Source organism: Solanum stenotomum, chromosome 6 (assembly GCF_019186545.1).
Source record: "Solanum stenotomum isolate F172 chromosome 6, ASM1918654v1, whole genome shotgun sequence".
Lineage (NCBI taxonomy): Eukaryota > Viridiplantae > Streptophyta > Magnoliopsida > Solanales > Solanaceae > Solanum > Solanum stenotomum.
The window spans coordinates 60,143,358-60,165,894 of NC_064287.1; the positions used below are offsets into that span (position 1 = coordinate 60,143,358).

Sequence of the window (22,537 nt, forward strand, 5' to 3'; positions counted from 1 at the left end):
GAGTTGTATATATATTCTATTATACAGAGTTTTCTTTTGAGTTAAAGATTTGTAAAGATGAGTTTATAAACTCTTATTCAGTTTTAAGCTCTTGTATGCTTAAGTTAGTATTTCGCTTGGAGTCAGCCAGGATGAGGGTTCGCTTGGGGACCAGCAATGGTCTTCGAGTGCCGGCCACGTCCAGGGTGTAGGCTCGGGGCGTGACAACTTGACTCTAACTTCTCTTTAACTTGATACTAACTCGCCTTGAATTGGATTATGGATTCAAGGTATATAATCACATGTTATGGATAAGTTCTTGACATTTAGACGCAACTTGAAGTGTTGGAAACAACTTGGAAACATAGGTATAATACCATGGAACATGCATGAGAAAGTGGGGGATAAAAGAGAAGTCTTGGCGTCCTTGGCGCTCTGCAAGGCGCGGAGCGCCAGCCCTAAAACTTTAGAGGTGTGTTTGGGGCGCTCTGGCAGGCGCATCGCGCCAAGCCCCCAACTCAGAAATTTCAGCATGTTCATTTTCTCGTTTTCTCACCCTATTTCGCCTAAAATCGAATGGTTTCTTCCCCAATCACTTAGAATCATTAAAAACCCTCAATATACACTAGATTCAACTCATAAATCCATCCGGGAACATGCACCAAACCAACAAGAAACTTCAACAACACAACCACAAACTTCAACAACACAATCAACAACATCAACAACACAACCTAATAACTTCAACAACATAACCAATCTTTTCTCAAAAATAAAAAGAGTTAGGCGTGTGGGGGAAAGGATCAACCCAACACTATGAACTCACATACCTATTAGGGATCACCCCCGACGATATCCACGACGATCCTTGACGGGAACTCCTTGCTTGATCTTCTCTTTCTCCTCTTCTTCTCCTCTTCACTCTCAAGCCCTAGCTCTCACTCTTTTAAAATGGGACAAAAATGATTCAAAATAAGCCTAACACAACAATATAACCCCAAAAGAAATGGCTAGGGAAAAGACCAAAATGCCCTTAAATTTCCGGACGGACTCCCTGCCAACTGCCCAACTTTCAAAGGGTATAACTCGCTCATACGAACTCGGAATCGAGAAAACTCGGTGGTGTTGGAAAGATCATTCCACGAACTTTGCAACCATAACTGGAAATACGCCTAAATCACTCTGAGAGAGAAGTTATGACTTCTCAAAGTTGGCCAAAAACTCACCTTTTTCCATACTTAGCCAAATTTTCCAGATTTTTAAAATTCCTTCCAAAATAACTATTTCAAATTCTTAAGACTCTCCATAGCCATTTCACATTGCCGGATGTTACACTTCGCTTCTTCTTCTAACACTATTCCTCTGTTTCACCTTCAGTGCAATACCCTTTTTCTCGCCTGAACCGGAAGCTAAAACTTACATATTCCGAGTCGACAGCTTCTCTACTTTAGCAGGGGTGGCTCAATGCCCTTTAAAGATGAGGCATATGCCTTAAGCCTCCAAAATTGAAGGCCTAATTTTTTTAGTAATAATAAAATTATCTTAAATTTTTTTTAACAAAAATAAAATAAAATAAAGAATGTTTATAATTTTGTTTGAAATGCAATCTGGTTAACTTTTACATATATGCATACAGCTCTTTGAAATATACCCAAAAGTACATATTTTTGAGTTGTGATTCGGCAAATATTATGTGTCAAAACAAATAATCCCTTGATGAATAATGTAACTAAATAGATATATATTCAATCCAAGCTAGGTCGCACAAATGGAGATTTTTTAATAGAGAAAAATGCAACTCAATCAAGACATTTACTAAACAAGATCTATTACAAAGTCATATCGACTGATGATTACAAACAATATATACATCATTCGATATATATCGACGACTTTTAATTCAAAATTCATCATCAATATCTTTTGTCTTTGAATATTATTAACCAAACTACAAGCGTAATATATGGAGGGAGAAGGATAAAAAATCTTTGTGGGATCTAATAGGCAGACATGTGCAATTCCCTTTCATTTTCTTTTAAATTAGTACGTCCCATCTACAATTTTCTTTTATTTTTCCATGCAATTGTAAGGAGCATTCTCATGTGCCCCCTACCTAATAAGATCCCTGTTGTATTCGACCTCAACCTTTTAATTTCTTCTTACGCTAATAATGAAGGATATTGACCGCAAAAGAAACTCCCCACCAATGAATAATACGTCGAAAACCTATCGATTTATGATATTATAGGTATATATATTGTCGCAAAAAAAATTGTGAACCGACATGGAATTATGATAATTTTTTGGTAAGTACACCCCTATATATATATAGCATTTTACTATTATATCTTTCAACTTTTTGTGTTTGTTTAATTTACGTAGAAAGAACGATCGTATCATTTTTTTTTGATGAAAGATGTAAGGTAATCACATAATTCAACAATTTCATGATATTTACACATGAATACAATATGAGAATTGAGAAATGGTCAATATTATCCTTCAAAACCAAAATGATATGTACATTAAAATGAAATCAGTAACTAATCTTTCATGGCATGCATGACATCACTGAGTGATAAGCTTCAATCATTTAAAAATATAAATTGAAGCTGTAATCGAAAGAAAATAAAACTTTAAAGAATCGTTGAGAGAGAAGCGATTTTCAGAAGAAAAAATATATAGTAATTTTTTTCAACAAATTCGCTGACAGAGCAGCACTTTTGCAGGAAAAAAAAAAAGGAAAATTACATTTCACTAAAACAGTATAGTGAAGTTTCGTTTTGGTTAAACTAAAAATTGAGTGACCTTTTATGTACTTTGAAAGATAAAATGGACCGTTTTAACTACGGACTCGTGTTTTTGACCCCAACTATTAATAGAGGATAAGTATATTTCATTTCACATAATTAAGGTGCAAATTTAACCTTTGACTTAATTTAAATTTTAAAACTCACAATGTAGAAAAAACATTACACACTTGATATGATTTAATTGTTTATAATTACAGGTTCTCTCTATATCAACCAACTAATTACTATATTCATATGCGAATACAACGTTGTGACACCGAGTTCATCTAGAACAATACTTTAGACACAAAATATAAATTTGAAGGTAGAAATCCACGAAAATTAAAATACAATAAATAATACTTATACTTAAATTCATAAGTATAAAAATGTAATAATATTAATAGTAAGAAGCTTAAAGGCTGAAATGATATATAAATTCATATTATGTTTGATATATATGCAAAGATATCTGTAGTGGTAAATTAATATTCTCCCCTCCTTTTCTTTTGAATTTGTTTCGAAAAGAACACTTCTTTTCTTTTTCAGCAATATTTTAATTTCAACATTTCACGTGACATATTTAAGGCCATAAGATTAAATGACATTTTGGTATACTTGATATAACTTTAGTTTAGGATCACAAAATTAAAGAATTTTTTTTTTTTTTTCTTAAACTTTGTAACAAGTTAAACTAGACTTTTCCTTTTGAAACGGATCTAGAGTATTACAGGATTTTGTAATAAGTTGGGAAAGAAAGAAGGGAAGCGGGTTGAAATAGTGCGGAAAGCATTATAAGCAGTTTAGGGGTCCCTACCCTGTGAAAGGTGCTGTGGTGCAAACCCATGTTTCAATTAGTGCCAAAAAATTTGGACATATAAGTGGGCACGAGCTGAGGGATAATTAGCCGTAGGGGTGTACATGATCGGATTGGTTCGGGTTTTTCAAATATCAAATTAAATTATTTGTGTCAAATTTTTAAATCTATAAATCAAACCAAACCAATAAAACTTGGGTTTTTTTGGATTTTTTCAGGTTTTTCCGCTAAAGTATTCATACAAACATATAATTTACTTGTACTTCAAATATTTCTTCAGTCCTACCAAAATACAACTATCTAAGGTGTTTCTAAGAATACAACACAAACAATGATACGATTAATGACACTAAAATATCCAAAAAAAATAAAAAATAAAAATGAAATCGCGTAAAACAAATATTGCAAATTAACAAGTCATAATGAAAATGATCATAATTTAAAAGTACTAAATCATGCTAAAATAGGTTTAATAAGTATTAGTTACATGACTAAATATTAAAGGAAATTAAAATTAGATTATGTACTTTAGATTCGGTTCGGTTTTGTACACCGCTAATTAGCTGTATTCCAATTGAACTTGTTTGTTTATCCGAGTTAATATCTCGAAAGGTCACTCAACTTTAATAATTTATCTAACAAAATCATTAAACTTTATTTCATATCAATAAAATCATTCAACTTAATCTTTTGTATCAAAAAAATCATAACTAGATTTATCACTAAAAAGCCAAGATTTTAAAAACTTTGGTCCATATATATTCCTTGCTGTCACCTGACAACAATTGAATTTCATTCACTGTTTAATCTACATTTGTGAGTTTACCATAATTCACCATATAGATTCATTAGGATAGTAAATTAATATGCTGATTCAATAAGGAGCATATTAATGATCAAAGTAATATGCTCATTATACAAAAGGTATGCTTTGGTATTTCTAGTTATGTAGGGTGAGTAACTTTAGTCTTTGCGGAATGCACATATTGGATATTCCTGCTTGTGATATCACTAATCCCAGAAAACAATTCTTTCCCATTGACTTTTCTCCTAACGACCCATTGAATTTACCCTGATTTATTTTGGATTGTAACATATTAATAATTCACAATAAAATGCTTGTGGTAAGAATATATGATTCATGACCTTATTAGGGGTGTGCAAAGGTATATTAATGACTTAAAGATTAAGGTTTGGAATTTAAAATTCTACCGCAATCCATTTGATTTATATGTAGTATATTATTTTGATAGCGATGGTGGAGGGCAAATGATGTGATGTATCATGTAGTGTTCACTTTACTAAAATGTCAATGTCATATTTTGGAAGTCTATTTTGTACATCCCTAACAAATTAAAGGAGGGTTATGTTTGAATCACTTCAATTAATATGGGATATTATATAACAAAGGGTTAAGTAGATTATTTATTTTTTCCATAGCAGAGAAGCAAGTTTGACCACTTCTCCTTTCTTGATAATTACTTTATTTTTGTAGATTTTAAGCTGTAAATTTTATTTTTTTAAAACTTAAAGAAATACGAGCAATTAATTACAACAAAAATTAGATGAACTAATCAATCTACTTTGAATCATGTTACTGAGGAAGAAAGGCAAGTGTTAAATACGAGTTGAGAGTTAACCATAGAATTAAGTAAAGTTTGCATCATAATTAAAGTCGAATCCACAGCTTAAATCATATAATTTTATGGGTACAAGGTCATGAATCATATATTAATACTCCAAAACATCATTTATCTCATTAATTAATTTACCAACTCTTCTTGAATTAGCCTTACCCAAAAACACAGTCAACAACAACAAACCAAGTATAAACAATAATCAAAATCTGAAAAAGGTAGAGTATACACAAAATTTATTCTTATCTAGAAAAATTGTTTTCCAAAGATCCTCGACTAATATAGTTCAGAAAAGTGAATTGTCAGATGCATAGTTTTCCTCTATAATAACATGTCACACCCCAAATCCGGATGTGATGGCACGTGCCCAAACCCCACCGGACACGTCAACCTAACACCCAAAAACCCGACGATACAGAATTAATAAAACAAGAATAAGATAGAAAAATAAGCGGAAGTCTTTAAATAAACTCAACATAACCATATCACGACTACATCATAGTATTACACATCATCTGTTTCAATCACAACCATATCACGACCACATCATAGTATTACACATCATCTGTCTCAACATCAATGTCTGTATCAATCATAGCCTACTCATGCTCTTTTATCCCCTCAATATCAGTTATCACATGACTTATTCAACAAATTCAAGTCACATATAACACATTTAGCTCGTTTTATTCCCCATTTTTCATTTACAACAATTTCAATCAACAAATAAAACCCATCTTCAATCTCTCTTACTCCCCAACACAATTAGGAAAGTAGTCATGCATAGCTAAGAGTTTAACAAAGTTTAGAAGTCACTTTCCTCAAAACACTTCAACTAGTAACTCAAATGTGAGTTTTACCCTTCCGAGCACTCTCCAAATCACCACAATCTATTCATAAATGGAATTCCACAATCAATACGAATCTAACAACACCGATATCGTGAAATTTGGAGAAAAAGGGTAAAATGGTCAAAAATCTCGTTTCGGAAAATATTCTCGAAATCTGGAAATTTTTAGTGAAAAATGTTCCCCAAGAAATTTAGAATCTAATAGTGAAAACCGTTTTGAAAAAGGAGTTGAAATGAGTTCACAAACTCAATTTGAAGGAAAATTCATGTTCTTAAAGAAGCCCAAAATATTCGGATCCGAAACCTCGACTTGAAAATGAAATATTTCTTGAAAAACATCTTACCCATGCTTATATAAGTTCAAATATGAAATTTCATCAAAAACGGAGTTAAGATCGACCTTGAAATTCTCAATTTATCAAACTTTAACTTTACCGGGAAAGTCCAAATTGTACGCGGTTAATATGATGAAAATAATATATGAATCAATAATTTTATGTTAAAATCAGTTTACCCATAACCTAAGGATCGTAAATATACCTTTTTCATCAAAAAGGAAGTCCAAATCGATAAAATCCCAATTTTTCCCAAGAAATTTACGGATAGGGAAAAAAAACCAGATAAAGAAATTATGAGAAAATGTCAAATTAAAGATTGAATACTAACCCTCATATTAATTCAAGAAGAAACCCGTAAGAATCACTCCATTTAGATCTCTAGAACTCTCGATATGCTCAAAATACCAAATGAACACAGTCTGAGATTTTTATAACAGTACATGACTGTTATGCACCAGAAAAACAGCAGTTAATCTTTCACTAAAAAGGCCGTAATTTCCTCATACGATAGTGAAATGACCCGATTCTTTTTTGTNGTTTTATTATAATTACCAACATCTATGGACTATAATCTTTATGGAACCATTCAAAATTCTAAGTTTCAAACTTGAAATAATATATTAAAAGATAAAAACTATGAAAAAGTATAAGAAATATTTAAAAATTATACCAAAGTACATAAATATTTTTATGTATAAAATAAAATTTTAAAATTATATATATAATGTCGGGTTGGTTTTTTTTAGTTAAAACCATACCAACCCAAATATAGTCGGGTTTTTTTTCCAACACCAAACCAAGTCAAACCAACCACTAGTCGGGTTTTTTTACGATTTGACTTGATTTTGTACACCCCTAATTAGTTGTATTCCAATTGAACTTGTTTGTTTGTCCGAGTTAATATCTCGAAAGGTCACTCAACTTTAACAATTTATCTAATAAAATTATTAAACTTTGTTTCGTATCAATAAAATCATTCAACTTAATCTTTTTGTCTCAAAAAAATCATAACTAGATTTATCATTAAAAAGCCAATATTTTAAAAACTTTGGTATATATATATATATATATATATTCCCTGCTGTTACCTGACAACAATTGAATTTCATTCACTGTTTAATCTACACTTGTGAGTTAATCATAATTCACCATATAGATTCATTAGGATACTAAATTAATATGCTGATTCAATAAGGAGCATATTAATGATCAAAGTAATATGCTCATTATACACAAGGTATGCTTTGGTATTTCTAGTTATGTTGGGTGAGTAACTTTAGTCTTTGCGGAATGCACATATTGGATACTCCTGCTTGTGATATCACTAATTCCGGAAAACAATTCTTTCCCCATTGACTTTTCTCCTAACGATCCATTGAATTTACCCTGATTTATTTTGTATTGTAACATATTAATTCACAATAAAATGCTTGTGGTAAGAATATATGATGCATGACCTTATTAGGGGTGTGCAAAGGCATATTAATGACCTAAAGATTAAGGTTTGGAATTTAAAATTCTACCGCAATTCATCTGATTTATATGTAGTATATTATTTTGATAGTGATGGTGGACGGCAAATGATGTATCATGTAGTGTTCACTTTACTAAAATGTCAATGTCATATTTTGGACATCCCTAACAAAGGATGGTTATGTTTGAATCACTTCAATTAATATGGGGTATTTTAATTTCATTATATATAACAAAGGGTTAAGTAGATTATTTATTTTCTTCCATAGCAAGAGAAGCAAGTTTGACCATTTCTCCTTTCTTGATAATTACTTTATTTTTGTAGCTTTTAAGCTGTAAATTTTATTTTTTAAAAACTTAAGAAATACGAGCAATTAATTACAACAAAAATTAGATGAACTAATCAATCTACTTTGAATCATGTTACTGAGGAAGAAAGGCAAGCGTTAAATACCAGTTGAGAGTTAACCATAGAATTAATTAAAGTTTGCATCATAATTAAAGTCGAGTCGACAGCTTAAATCATATAATTTTATNAGACCCGTTTCGACATTCTAAAACCGCTGGAATCGACGGAAATCTGATTCGAGTCTCGAAACTCCAAATGACTCGAAATAGCACTTTTAACCAAACTTTAACTCTTAAAAACTCAACTTTTCATCAATTTTCCTCCAAACCAACTTCGAAAATACAACAATTAGGACTCGGGGCAACTATCGGGAGGGGTAAAACGGTCATTTTATGAAAATTTCCAAAAATGACCTTTAGGGTCATTACATAACAGTACATCACAAAGTGTTCCTCTCAAATAAATGCTACTACAACATTATTGGGCGTAATATATAAATAGTGTAAGATTTAATCATCGTAAAAATTTCACTTTGACGTACTGCTAAAGTTTGTTATCTTTTTAAAGGTGCAAGATTTGTTCTTCACCTATATATATCCATTATATTGTTTCAAGATACAGGGAAACAAATAATTGAGCTGGGGCTAAAATGTCTATCATTAAAGTAATTAAGGGAGGTCCACATGTTTCATTTTTCCTATTCTTAGTCCACTTTTTTTGTCCCACTTTAATTTATTGCACAAGTGAGACATTATTTCAATCAATTCATTCATTTTTTGGCTTTAAATTTATCTATAAGAAAAAAAATTCACCCAACAACTTGTTTACATCCCTATTCTATTCAAATAGAGCGAAAAGTTGTGGTGACTTAAAAAATAATCAATTAATTAATTTTTTAAGGAATTTTAAGAATAAACGAATTTTAAAAGAGTCATCACCTAATTTTAGGAAAAAAACTAGGAAACCAAGAAATTCTAGGTAAGGGGTTCAAGTTATTCCGAAGAAAAGATATTAGGCATCCTTTGAAATCCACTATTGTGAGTCCCAACTGAATTCATTTTTTCAAATTGAGGAGGAGATAAAAATAAATATACAATTATAATGAATAAGTAGTATACACAAACAATAATAAGAAACGGACTAAGTTTGCCTAACGTCAATACTATACACAATAATAAAATTTATAATTCGAACTCCGTTAGAATAGCTTTGATGGGAAACAACTCCGTGTACCTGTAAGGACACTTAGTAAAAGTGTTAGTTCTAAATAAATATGAATAAAAATGAATAACTCAAATAATAACTTAAAAATAAAAATCCGTCTTATATACATGGGAGGCCTTGGAAATCGATGGTAATTTCTTCATTGGCCATTTTTAACATACAACATATATAAACTTAAACTAAATTTCCGTCTTTTAAAATGGGGAGGACTCGAAAACCAACGGAGAGATTTTTTCATTGACCAATTTTAACATATTGTATTTCCTAAACACGAGATCATATCAAACAAAATGGAAATCAAGGACTTGTATGTACTGTAGTTTTTATTTTACATATATAGGTTTATAACGTTATGTTGTTATTATTACGGTTTCTTTTTCTTGAACGTTTTATAATGCTTCCTATAATATTTGTTTCGTCTTCCTTTCTTTTGTATGTTCCTTGATAATAAAGTCACAAAACTATTGATTGTCACATTAAAGTAACTGAACTTTACCCAATATAACGGTGAAGTCACCGGGCTTTGAATTCAACTTGCTTAGCAGAAAATAGAAATGCAAATTGATTCCCTAATTGAATTTGTGCACACAATATTTGATTGCTTTGGGAATATTTGGTATATAATATTTATTGATATTTCAAAAAACAAAAAGGGGGTGGGTGGGTCAAGTTGAGCGGTTTGGGCTACAAATCATTATTTTGCCCATCTTGACTCAACTGATTATAGTCCATATAAACTTAGGACAAGATTGGGAAACGATCCATTGATTCAGTCTAAACAGTGCTTTTCATTACCATGAGACCTTATGTATTATTTGATTCTTCTAAAGTGTGCAACTTGAAATTGGCGCGCATAGCGCATAGATATGGATATAATACACCTTAACTAAACACTCCAGCTTACAAAATGACTATCTAGACACCTTCCATAATATATGTGTTATATATGTCAGCATTGGGTGTCCACGAGAAACAATGATGACAAGTTGAGGTGTCTAGATTTGCATTTTCGAAGTTGGAATGTTTAGTTATTTAGTAGAAGGGGTATTTTGAGAATGACAACTTGGGAATGAATGAATGAAAAGGGAGCATAACTAGACATGAAATTCAATTAGTATCACAAAGTTTCAATTACAACTTATAATTAATGATTCAGGACTAGTATGTACTGTAGTTTTTACATATATAGGTTTATAACGTTAGTTGTTGTTGCGGTTTCTTTTTCTTGAATGTTTTGTAATGTTTCCTATAGTATTTGTTTTGACTTTTTTTTTTTTTTTTTGTATGTTCGTTGGTAGTAAAGTCACAAATTTATTGATTGTCACATTAAAGTAACTGAACTTTACCCACTATAACGGTGAAGTCACTAGGCTTTGAATTTTACTTGCTTAGCAGAAAATAGAAGTTATGCAAATTGATTCCCTAATTGAATATGTGCACATAATATTTGATTGGTTTGGGAATATTGGTTTATAATATTTATTAATATTTCAAAAAAAAAAAAAGTGGGGTCAAGTTGAGCGGTTTGGGCTACAAATCATTATTTAGCCCATCTTGACTCGGCTCATTATAGTCCAAATAAACTTAGGACATGATTGAGCAACGACCCATTGATTCAGTTTATTCTGATCCATCCAAATTATGTATAAACCATTCATCGGTCACCTCTAGACATGACTAATAATGTTTTTCAAAGAAGTGTAAGTTCCAGATATGGCAATTGAAGAACCAAAAACCAAAATCATCCCAATAAACATAACTTCCAAATATGAAGGCCTCTTGATCTTGACGTAGCATAGGCATGGTAACAATATCGACACGGTAACACCCAAAAGAGCGCCTGTAAATGTCATGACATATCCAAAGAATGGAACGGTTAACGCCACAATGACAGTGCTGATGACTAAAAATGTTCTGATGAAGTAGCTTATGATAAATTTACTCTTTTGTAAAGGTAATTTATCTTCAATAGCCGTTGCAATTGGAGAGACGACAAGAGCATACTTTGTTATTGGATTAACGAGTGTCGTATATATCGCGATTTTTGAACTAATTTTCCCGGTAGGGAGATTTAATGTTATTTGTGACATTAAATTTTGTCCATACATTAAGTATCCCATAGTTGCCATTGATCCATAGGTTATGGTGCTTAATATAAAGCACACAAATAAAACCTATTTGCCAAAAAAGAAAAAAAAAAGATTTAAGTTATATATATGATGGTCAAATAAAATATGTTTATAATTATTGGTGTAATATGACATGTAGGCTGTAGCAAAGGTATTTATAATTTAGTATGTGAAAATATGAAATGTCATTTTTTTATAGTTAGACATATGATTATTTATAAATTGAAATGTCATCTGCCAGCTTCATATTCATTCAAATATTGAACAAAAATATTTTATTTATAAATTGAAAAGTTTTTGAATCTCATGCTAAGTTTTCTGTTCCGTATATTTAAGTGTCTTTCTATATGTTTTTGTATTGTTTTGTCTATTTATGTGGTTGGAGTACTTCTCTCCGACTTCCAAGTGTAGAAGCACTTTCTATGTGGCACGGGAGTACTACTTCCTCCATCTCATTTTATGACATACTTTTATATAATTTTTAATTCGTCTGTCATTGATTTTTCTATAACAGAAAATAACATAACTTTAAATTTCCTTTTACGCCCTTCATGAAACGATATACAACCACAACTTTCTAAAAAATTATTTCTTTCTTTCTTAAGATTTATGTCTAGTCAAAAAGTAGGCATAATACATAAATATGCCCTTTAACTTGGCTTCAAATCACATTTATGTCCTTCAACTTTTGGTGTGCACAAATAGACACTGAAATTTGTATAAAGTTGAACAAATAGACACACTTGTCCTACATGGCATCCTACATGTCTTTTTTTTTTTATCCTACGTGTATAATGCCATGTACATGTAGGACTCATGTGTCTACTTGTTCAACTTTATACAAGTTTAAGTGTCTGCTTGTGCATACCCAAAGTTGAAGGACATAAACGTAAAATGAGGCCAAGTTAAAGAATACATTTATGTATTATGCCCAAAAAGTACCACGTAAACTGAAACTAAAGTAATACATGTTTATCAATAAGATATTATCACCTTGGGAAATTGGCTCCTATCCTTCATGGAATTGCATATTGTTGGGAAAACAGCATGACCACAATAACAAAATGTATACATACTTATTGCACTTATCAATCCATCCCATCTCCAAATCACACCTTTTTCTTCAAATCCAATACCATCAATTGCACCAACCCAAAATATTGAAAAAACCAAAACAATTGAAGCCAAAACTCCACCAATAGAAACATAAGCCAATAAACCTAAACTTTTCAACCATGTTGTTGGCAATATTACAATAGCAACTAATAAAACAAATACTTCCCTTCCAACAATTTTAACACAACCAAAATGAATTTTTGCATTTGGGAATAATTTATGCAAATTGTCACCTTCTAATATGAGGAACTCAATTGCAACAAAGTATAGTTCAAGATATAAGAAAATTGATATCAAGATTCTTCCTTTGTTACCAAAAGCAAATTCACCAATATCAGGATATGTATTGATTGATGGTGAAACACTTATGCATTTTTGTAAAAGTATTCCTGTGTAACAACATATAATTGCTACTAAAAAAAGTACCATCAAACATAACCATCCTCCTTGTGAAAGTGCATAGGGTACTGATATTATTCCAATACCTATATGAAAAAGAAAAAAAGAGTTCAAGTTTTATGTATTGAGTTATTGAATATTTATACAGTCAGGTCACTTATAAGGTGATTACAGATAGATTTATCTATGTGATCATAAGCATAGGTAAGATGATAGAAATAATAACAAGTAATTCGTTATAACAGGATGAACAATACTAATAACGTAAAAAAACATTTACTCTGTCGGTGCATATAACTTCAATTAGAGTAGTACAATACAACAACATATTTAGTGAAATCTCATAAGTGGGGTCTGGAGAGGGTATTTGGTATATATACGCAGCCTTATCCTTATCCTATGAAGATAGAGAGGTTGTTTTCGATAGACCCTTGGCTCAAGTAAAGCATAACAAAATAAGAAAGAAAAGAGTATACCAGTAGCACCAACAAATAATACAGTAACTGAAACAAAGGAAATAATACGTAAAACTAACCATTATAAGAAATTAGGAGGAGAAAATACTAATACCACTTATAAGGAAAACTACACAGCACGACTACTTGACTTATAACTTTTTACTTATTCACGACCTTCATATTCTCCTATTTTGGATCAAATCTTCGATAAGCTAAGTGATTATGATCACTTATTTCTACTTTTGAATGTGTCTTGAAAACACAACAACAAAAAATAATGAGATGTTTACCTGATAATGCATTAATACCATTGAAACATGTTCTAAAGAAAGCGGTTCCTTTACTAGGCTCCATAATTTGTGGAATCTGATTTTGAGTCTCAATTCTCTCCACACTATGGGATTCCATATTTTTTTGAGTGCCAAAATTACCATCAAAATGCTAGTTTATATATTGGGTTTTGGCAAATTTGTCTAGAATAAAAATATTCTATCTATATGTTTTTAGTTATTAATTCAAATTAAAACTCAATAATTAAAAAGCTAGATTCTCAAACTCATAGAGATACAGTGATGGCGTTCTGCTTTTTATCTAGAGAGGGGTGTTCAACCCCTATTTCATCATATTCTTCTATACGAAATGTTGATATGGATCGAAGAAGGATAATTCAAATAAGGCTATTATTGGAAGATTTTTTTTATCGAATAAACTTGCACAAGTAAAAAAAGATTGAATAGTTTATTAGTTTAATCAAGGAGCGGAACATACACTACATTAAAAATGATTTTCAACAATGATTTATTAATGGTAATAGTTTAATCGTTGATAATTCTAGGATACCTTTTAATCTCTTTTATTATTTTCTTCTCTTTATTTTTTATTAGGTAATTTTCTATCAATTGTTTTTACTATTCGACTTTTGTATTGAAACATTTAAATCTAATATGTAAATAATAGTTAATCTATGTTTTTCATTAAAATAATAACTCAATTTGCACATGCATACACTTACTACTTTAATTTTAAAAAATAGTTTGCATCCATTAAAAATGTCCGTTAGAATCAAACCTCATTTATACTAAATTAAAGTCTCCATTTATATGGGATTTTATTTTATGTTTTGTTAATTTTGGAATATATCAATTCACACGTTTTTGCACGAATCTTTATTATAATGAGTATCTTATAGTACTAGAATTCTAAACTTTTAATTAATAATAAACAAGAAAGGATTCTATCTAGTACAAAAATTAAAATATTATTTTACATAGAGCAATTTGTTGGACATGAAACTTGACTCTGGCTCTTCCACTTTATTAAGCAACGGTAATTGGATATGAAATTTTATTGATTTATCGGTTTAGGTAACAGTTTAGATTTTTTTAATTATCGGATTATCGATATTTTTAACGGTTTGAGGTTTTTTCTTAATAGATTAATCGATAACCCGATAGTAAATTAATAAATTATATTTGTACCATTCGATATATAAAGTTCTTGACTTAAAGTTTAGTTTATACTTTTATTTCTAGCTATCTCAAACTCTCGATTATTCTACAATGTGTTAGTTTTTACTAGTGAGAAATATGCAATATTTGTCAATTCATTTGCATGGTTCACTTGGTTTGATCTTGTTTCTAAGTGATTTTCAATGATTATTTTTTCTTGTGTCAAATCTTAAAGGTTAAATCGATAACGAACAATAACCAATAAACCAATACCTGATAAGTCAATACTTGATGGTTCTATAATATCTTAGCATGTCTACAAACTGATAAATTAAAATTTAAAATCGAATCGATCGATACTCATCACAGATTAATCAACCTGTGGTGCTAAATGTCGATTCAGAAGCAACAATAGACGCAAAAGGGGCAATAATATTTTTCTATCTCATTCTAATCCTCTTCTCTATTTTTTGGTGTTTTATATAGTGTTTTCATTTAATTTACATTGAGAATATTATCCTCAAAATATTTTAAATTTTTATACGAATCTACTTTTTTTGCTATTCTTAATTAATATTGGAATATATAGGAAAAAATCATTTCGCAAATTCAACGAGCTAGGTTTTTTGACATGAGGGAAATTTTCCTAGTGTTTTTCATAAAGTTCCACTTCTTCTTTTTTATATAATATAATAATTTGTAGAGAATGCAAATTTTTCCTTTGACTATAATGTCTTACTATATGATTGATTTGGTGGACATTTTTTGTTTTTGTTTTTCTATCGGTGTCCCAACGTGAAGGACAATGATAATTTTTTTGGTTTAATTAATTTGCTGTTTGATACAAAACAAAATTCCTAGAATCTTTACTGTAAAAAAATTTAGCCAAATGTTAGTCATTATTCCTTGACTAATACATTAGTGGTCCTAAAAAGGTGAATATTTATAGAATATGACCTTTGGATTTAATTATCTTCTACGTACAAGTAATTAATTGTTATATATATATTGTTTTATTAAATGATTATATTCATTTTATTTCTAGTTGTTTACTTCTTTGTATTTCAAAATCTTGGTTGATTGGGGACAATCTCAAAGTACCCCCACGTGAGAGGGACACTAAAAGTCGTGTGACTAGAAGACAATATAGAATATGACATTTGAATTTAATTTTAAACTTCTCATTTTATTTTTATCGACACACTATAACTAATACATGATGGGATATATAGTATTAACGATATTGGAATAATCATATTTAGATAAAATATCAAGTTACAATGTTGACTTCTCTGAATATATGTTGGACAAGTGACCCTCCAAAATCAACGATCGAGGAATGACTTTGTATTTAACAAGAATGCATGAGTATTTATCACTTACTCCGTTAAGCATAAAGCAGAACACTTATTTGGTTTGATCCATCATTTGGTAATACTTTAGGCCCAATGCTTGATTGATCAACCCAATTTCATTTTAGGCTCAACAAGAACTTGAAAATAAAATTAGACAAAATTTCGAAAATAATGGTACTTTTTGTCTTAATTATCAATCACAACAATAATTTGGCTAATTATCAAATGTAGTAGTAATAGTTGTACTTTAAAAACTTGCGATACAGTTAATCAATTCGCTTTATATTTGTTATGTATGTTCACTTTACATTAGAACAAATTGATATACTGATACAAAGTGAATCGATATAACTCCAACTCTGGCTTTTTCTCATGTATGAGTCCTTTTTTTAAAATTTCTCTTTTGATATTCATATTGGAGTCCAATTAAATTTAAATTTTCACAATTTTGTATGGTCTATTTTAGAAATGACTCTCCTAACAAGATTGTTTTGTTCCTACGAGTACAAACCAATACATGCGTCTAGTTAGGGATCCCAACTATCTCAGCATCATCCACATTGACCATCACGAGGTTAACTATGAAGAGATTTAGGATAATTTTGGACAAATGATGTGAAATCAAATAATTTGAAGTTACAATTTTGTTTGAAATTTTAAAATCTTCATGATTTCAAACTACATGTCATACTTTATATCATATCATGTTCAAACCAAGCTTAAAATCTTCATCATTTCACTGATACTATTTCTGTATATCTCATTCTTAGTTTTCTATTACTACTCGTCTCTTATGCCTCTATTTTCTTACTATCATGTTGTTGTTACTCTGCTTATGTCTTCATAAATGTTATGTTTTTGCTTTCCTTGAGCTAAGGATCTATCGAAAATTGCCTCTCTACCTATCAAGGTAAGGGTAAGATCTGCGTATACTCTACCCTTCCCAGACTTCACTTGTGGGATTATATTGTTATTATTGTTCATTGAAAACATAGATCTTTTCCTTAACAGGAACAGAAATTCTAAGAGAACTTGATGCTGAATACTGCATCACAAAATATCATTCGTGCCAAGTTCACATTTTTCTTTTGTCCCGATCTTCCTAGTGATATGTGGGACAAACATCGTTATAAGTTGTCCAAGTTGCCAAGAAATAGTTCGATTTGATATCTGCAACTGTTCTATAATCTATCTAGAAAAACATAAAGTTCCATTTCAGGTTCTTCAATCTGCATCTTATCTTGGAAAAAAAGGTGTTTCCCTCTTATGTACTATTGATGCTATTTGAGATGACCAAGTAAATCTAGTATGTTTACCCTATCAAATGTTTGTAATTGTGCAGAAATGTTATCCATGGAAGTGATTCTGTTGAAAGCGATATGAGTTTGAAATACTAAACATCTATGACTGGTAAGTATTTTTTTATCTTTAATCAAAAGTCTCGAGTTCAAGTCTTGAGTTATGAAGTCACCTTTGGTAGGGAATGCTTTACCTTCCAAAAGTGGGATTTGTTATGACCATTTGTCAGATCACGTAAAGCCGTGTTTGGTTTGCCTTGCAAGTTATCCAAAGGACGAAGATATATGGATGTCTGAGTTGAAAGATTTGTTGATTGTTCAAGGACTTGTGGAGCAGATTGAGATGAAAAGTGCAGAAGTAGTGAATGAGTTAATTTCCAGTAGCTTGGTAATACCTTTTGATAATTCTATTTGCAAAATTCATGATCTTGTGCATGACTTTTGTTATATAAAATCTAGAAAGGAAATCGGTATAACATTGACAGATTCTTTGCTGAATGAAATCGGTATGCTCGTTCATTTGAAGTACTTAATCATTTAGACGAAGGCAAAAGCTCTCCCTCCGTCATTTTCAAACCTCTGCAATCTAGAAACTCTGGTGGAGGGATCATGCATGGTACTATCGCCTTGTTTAATCTCATGTTATCAATTAAAATAGAATAACTTCATGTACCCTTTTGACGGACGATAAAGATCATAGTATATCCATTATTAATTTTTATTTATATAACGATAAAAAATAATTATAATAAAACAAAAAATATTTTTATTTTTTATTTTTTCCTGAATTGAAGTAGGATAAATATTTGCTAATTTTAAAAAATATTATTAGAAAAAGAATGTGTTAAAAAGAAAATCAATAATATATTTATTTTGAAAATGGGCATTATTGATCTATTTAATAAAATACCCCTATAATTGCATGAAAAGTCATTTACACATTAATACTTTATTACGTTAAGTATTTAATATAGGCTTTTAACATGACATTAACTTACAAAATGATCATCTAAACACCTTTTAAAATTTATGTGTCATGCAATAAGCATCGAATATCTGCGATACATAAGGAGAATGAGTTGGGACAACTTAATGACTTTTTTTTAAAAAAAAATAATTATACAAGTGACACTCATTTAATGTGTTCTTTCCACTCTCAATACACCTCATCATCACCCTCACTCGCGTAGCCCCACACACCCACCACTCAACTCTCACGCAGCACGCCCAAAAAGAACATCCAATTGGAATCAGATAGGGAAGTTTACAAACCAAAAAAAAAAAAAGAATTTTTTTATAAGTAATAATCTCAAAACAAGTGGAGTGTAAAATATTATATTTTCCACAATTGATTACAGAGACTTGAAGATGACAATTAATTTACAAAGACTAAGATGATAATGTGTACTACTGCCTCCATCCTGTGATAATATTCGAATTTCGAGAGCTAAATGAGTTAATTTTTTTTAATCTAATTTTTCCATTTTTAAATAATTAATTTATTATAATTTATAATATTTTCACGTAATTTATAAATTAAAAGGTCAAATATTTGAAAATAAAAAAAGTGCTATGTGATACTATCATGTTCAAAAATAATAATTTATATAAATTATTTCCTTCGTCCACTTTTAATTGTTATGGTTTATTTTTTTAGAGTCAAACAACTTTGACTAACATTTTATGATGTATTTTTTCATCATATTAATATGGAAATTAAAAATTGACTTTCTAAAAGCGCAATATGACAATTAAATGTGGATGGGGGAGTACTAGAGTAATTTTTTAAATCTTCTTTGGCCTTTCAAGTTTGTCTTTGGCCAAGTAATTATTTCAACTGCTTTTGTCCCATTTGTCAACTTTAAGGTATGATTATTGAAGAATATTTGGGTGTTAATACTTTCTTCTTTACAAATTAATATTTTCAAACATTTGTGGTGTTAATTAGAGACTAATTAGTAGATTAATTGTTGTGTTCTACATCAGATTTTGAGAATTGCATACATGGAAATAGGAAAAGAAAATGAAGGAGAAATAGAGAAATTAGCAAGCAACTCATTGGTATGTTACTCTGTCTGTTGTTTCTTATACCTCGATTAGTATATTGTTTTGTTGTAGTTTTTGTTCTGTTACTATCTGTTATTTTTGTCATTATCAAGTCTAAACAGTGCTAGCTAGCTATCAGTACTTGTGTTCTCTATATTGTATGTGTACTTGCTTTTCATAACGTTATTTTGTTGTTCTTACGATTTCTTTTTCTTAAATGTTTTGTAATGCTTCCTATAGTATTTGTTTTGTCTTCCTTTCTTTTGTATGTTCCTTGATAGTAAAGTCACAAATTTATTGATTATCACATTAAAGTAACTGAACTTTACCCACTATAACGGTGAAGTCACTAGGCTTTGAATTTAACTTGCTTAGCAGAAAATAGAAGTTATGCAAATTGGTTCCCTAATTGAATTTGTGCACACAATGTTTGATTGGTTTGGGAATATTTAGTTTATAATATTTATTGATATTTCCAAAAAAAAAAAAATGGTGGGGTCAAGTTGATCGAGTGGTTTGGGCTACAAATCATTATTTAGCCCATCTTGACTCAGCTTATTATAGTCCAAATAAACTTAGGATAGGATTGAGCAACAACCCATTGATTCAGTCCATTCTAACCCATTCAAATTTTGTCCAAATCGTTCATTTGTCACCTTTAGACATGACTAATTATGTTTTCCAAAGAAGTGTAAATTTCAGATATGGCAATTGAAGAACCAGAAACCAAAATCATCCCAATAAACATAACTTCCAAATATGAAGACTTCTTGATCTTGAGGTAGCATATGCATGGTAAAAATATTGACACGGTAACGTTCAAAAGCGCGCCTGTAAATGTCATGACATATCCAAAAAATGGAACGGTTAATGTCACAATGACCGTGCCGATGACAAAAAATGTTCTAATGAAGTAGCTCACGATAAATTTACTCTTTCGTAAAGGTAATTTATCTTCAATAGTTGTTGCAATTGGAGAGACGACAAGAGCATACTTTGTTATTGGATTAACGAGTATCGTATATATCGCGATTTTCAAACTAATTTTTTCGATAGAGAGATTTAATTTTATTTGTGACATTAAATTTTGTCCATACATTAAGTACCCCATTGTTGCCATTGATCCATAGGTTATGGTGCTTTATATAAAGCACACAAATAAAACCTGTATGACAAGAAGAAAAAAAAAATTAAGCTACAAACACGCACTGATCAAGTAAAATATGTTTATAATTATTGGTGTGTAAATGACTTTTCATGCAATTATAGGGGTATTTTATGTCTTTTTCCCTTGATTGAACGATATAAGATGATAATGCAGGTGTAACTTTTTGACCATGAGACTAAAAAGAAAATATAAAAATATGACTTTAGTCTAAAGTAGTCTTGGGAATTGTCTTTTTATATTGTCCAATTCTCAATGTCTAATTATTTCTTCTTTCTAGTACCAATAATACTCCAATTCTCAATTCCTCCAAGCACTTCTCATACACAATTTTTTGAAATATATATTTTTTAAAAAAAAAAATTGATTGGTCAATTTTTTTCTTTAGAAAAATGAGTTTTTAATTTATAAAAATAAGGAAATGACTTTTCAAATGAAAGCAGGAGAAATAAGTTTCATAAGTGAAACACCCTTAAACAATGTGAAATGAACAAAAATGTCATCCGTTTATAATTTGGTCTAAAATTACCCTTGCCTCATTACTTTCGTCCATAAACGCCTTTGTTATTATTAAATGGGTCAAAAATGCCCTTCCAACTAAATATATTATTTATTTTCTTCTTAACACATATTTTTTCTAATAATATTTTTTAAAATTAATGAATGTTTATCCTACTTCAATTTTTTTTAAAAAAAAAAATTCTTATTTTATTATAATTATTTTTTATTGTTATATAAATGAAAATTAAAGATGGATATACTATGATGTTATATAGGTGACGAAAATTGATGGCAAGGACATTTTTGAGCCAAACTATAAATGAAGGATTTTTTATTCATTTCACGTAGTTTAAAAATATTTTTGACCCTTTTCCGAAAAATATATTCTTAAAAGGCAAAAGACCAATTAGGAACCCCACCTAGTGAGACATTATTAGTGGGCTTATCTTTAACACCTTTACAACTCTCAACTGGAAAAGAAAAGATTCTAATTACACCTTTGATTTTCCTTCATTCTTAGTTTGATGTAAATTGTTTCTCTTGAGAAGTTGAAAGGAAGGATTTTTTTTTTTTAAAAAAACTACTTTGGCTTGATTAGTGAGAATGGAAAGAGGAAAAGAAAATGAAGGACAAACAAAAGGGGAAGATAACAAATCATTGGTATGTTGTTTATTATATTTAATTATTTTTTTCATTCACATAATTAATGTTTCTTGTAAGTATGTTTTTGTTGCTTTGTGTAACTTAGATGGTGAATATAATCTTTATAACCTATAAGAATCGATGATTTAATCTTTCTGGTATAAGTTAAACTCTATGTACTAAATCATTTGCTATGGTTGATAAACGTAAGGGAAAGAATATAATCAAACCTTGTATTAGATCATGAGAATCGGGCCTTGGTGGCCTAAGTACAACATGTTTGGAATGGCTTAAGAACAGGGGTGACAAATGGGCGGGTTGGGTAAAATTTGGGCGGGTTGAAAATGGGTCAACATAAAATGAGTAATAATTCAAGCCGCTCATATTTGATATAGGTAAAAATGGATTGGGTATGAAATTGGTTGGGTAAAATACTAGTTTACCCATATTTACTCATATTTTCATGAGTAAATAGTACTCTACTTAAGAATTCAACATGGAGAAAATATTTTAGTCTTTTT

General features: G+C 30.2%; 2 protein-coding genes and 1 pseudogene across 2 annotated transcripts in view; 1 reads left to right on the plus strand and 2 right to left on the minus strand.

The window, feature by feature from the left end:
* LOC125868380 (putative late blight resistance protein homolog R1A-3) overlaps nt 1-22,537 on the minus strand; it is a 151,833-nt gene that overhangs the window by 128,678 nt on the left and 618 nt on the right. The gene's annotated exons all lie outside the window — the stretch shown is intronic.
* The window catches only part of LOC125868390 (amino acid transporter AVT1I-like), a 100,213-nt pseudogene that overhangs the window by 59,631 nt on the left and 18,045 nt on the right, over nt 1-22,537 (minus strand).
* The window catches only part of LOC125868999 (putative late blight resistance protein homolog R1A-3), a 130,546-nt gene that overhangs the window by 16,017 nt on the left and 91,992 nt on the right, over nt 1-22,537 (plus strand). The gene's annotated exons all lie outside the window — the stretch shown is intronic.